This window comes from Protobothrops mucrosquamatus, unplaced genomic scaffold, assembly GCF_001527695.2.
Source record: "Protobothrops mucrosquamatus isolate PMUCROS unplaced genomic scaffold, P.Mucros_1.0 scaffold95, whole genome shotgun sequence".
Classification (NCBI taxonomy): domain Eukaryota; kingdom Metazoa; phylum Chordata; class Lepidosauria; order Squamata; family Viperidae; genus Protobothrops; species Protobothrops mucrosquamatus.
In genome coordinates this window covers 1939163-1941116 of record NW_015386470.1, presented here as the reverse complement: position 1 = coordinate 1941116, position 1954 = coordinate 1939163, and positions in this window count along the sequence as shown.

Sequence of the window (1954 nt, the reverse complement as noted above, 5' to 3'; positions counted from 1 at the left end):
TTGTAACTTCAAACAGCCACTAGACAAGGCAGTTGGCAAATGGTGACTGCCTGTATGTGTGTATGTGAAGGGATGTAATAGCGTATAAAACAGCCTTCTGCAGTAATACACACAGGACAATATTCCACAATGTTTAAATGGAGAAAATTCAGCTTCAGATCTCCATTTAATCATAAACCTCATCTTTGAGTATATAGTGCTTTTAGTCCCACTATTCCAGGTTAAAATTAAAAGCTGGGAACAAGATACAGAAATATCATACAAGAATTCAAAGTGATGTAATCAGTGCAACACATCAATATAGGTGAGAGACTTAAATTGTGCAGTGAAATCTCAAATGGAACATTGCTGCCAGTGTAAGAGAAAAGTATACACAAATCTGAATAAATGCCAGAGAACAACAAGGAAATCACGAGAGAGAGGAGTGCAGTAGGTGAAAGTCTTGGGCAACATTTTATTTATTTATTAGATACGTACAGGTAGTCCTCAACTTACAACCAGTCGTTTAGTGGCTGTTACAACGGCACTGAGAAAAGTGTCTAATGACCATTTTTCACACTTAACGACTGTTGCAACGTCCTTGTTAGTCATGTGATCAAACTTTGGAGGCTTGACAACTGGCATGTCTTTATAATTGTTGCAGTGTCCTGGGGTCATGCGATCACCTTTTGTGACCTGACAAACAAAGTCAGTAGGGAAGCCAGATTCACTGAACAACCATATTACTAACTTAACAACTGCCGTGATTCAGCTAACTGTAGCAAGAAAGATAGTAAAACAGTGCAAAATTCACTTAACTGTCTTGCTTAGCAGTGTAAATTTTGGGCCCACTTGTGGTCGTAAGTCAAGGATTACCTGTATACCACTTCTCTTCCAAGTGTCCAAAGTGACATACACAGTGGTCTCTCCCGTTCTGCTGCCCAGCAACAGTCCTGTGAGATAAGTTGGGCTGAGCAAGAGTGATTGGCCCCTATTTGACCCAGTGAGCTTCTGTTCCTCAAAGTGGATTAGAATCTGGGTCTTTTCCCAGGCCAGTTTGGCATCTTAACTATTACATCACATTTACTCTCATTTTAAAAAGGACCTTCCTTAGGAAAAGAAATGAGGAAGACATACTTACAGGGACAATATACTCACCTTTTTAAAAAGTACATTACATAGATCAGATTGCATCATATGGATGCCCACCCCAGCTCCAACAATGCCAAAAAAAGTTGCGATACGTGACACCTGTGATATAGATGATAGATTTTTTTAAAAAGCAAAACATGAATTTGAGAAGTAAAGTCATATAAGAGTTCTAAGATGGCGGCACCTGGATCGGCTGTAGCTCCATTGGCTCTCGAAGGTGAATAATTTTGGGAAGGATATTGTTCTGTCCCCCGTCCGACCCACACCCCCCAACCAGTCAGCCGAGGCCTGAAAAACTGCTCGGCACAGCCAAAGACAAATGAATTTTTGGCAGCAACTTCGTAGCTGCCTGCCAAGCCTTTACTGATAATGCACAGCAAATAGAGATAAATCCAAGATAACTTGCCAGAGTGCTTGCAACAGAATATCCAGCAAAAATTGTCCATCACAAAAGTTTCACACGCCACACCCCTTGCTTATATAGCCAGTGGGGTGTGGCCCAGTGACTCAGCTGAACTATCTGGCATGGCGTTTCCGCTGCTGCGCACGCTTGTCCTTCCGACGCTGGCGTGGATCCAGCCAAGACGTATCCTCTTCGGAGTCCGATACACCTGGCTCCTGGCCGATCCCAGAAGCACCTGGCTCCTGGCCAATCCCAGAAGCACCGGGCTCCTGGCCAATCCCAGAAACACCGGGCTCCTGGCCAAACTCCTCTCCGTCGGAAGGCACCGAAGGCCGCACCAGAGGGGAAGGGCCTGGAGAGGGAGGCCTGGCCATCTCCTCTCCTTCATGTTCAGAGCCTTCCTCCTCTGATGAGAGGGAC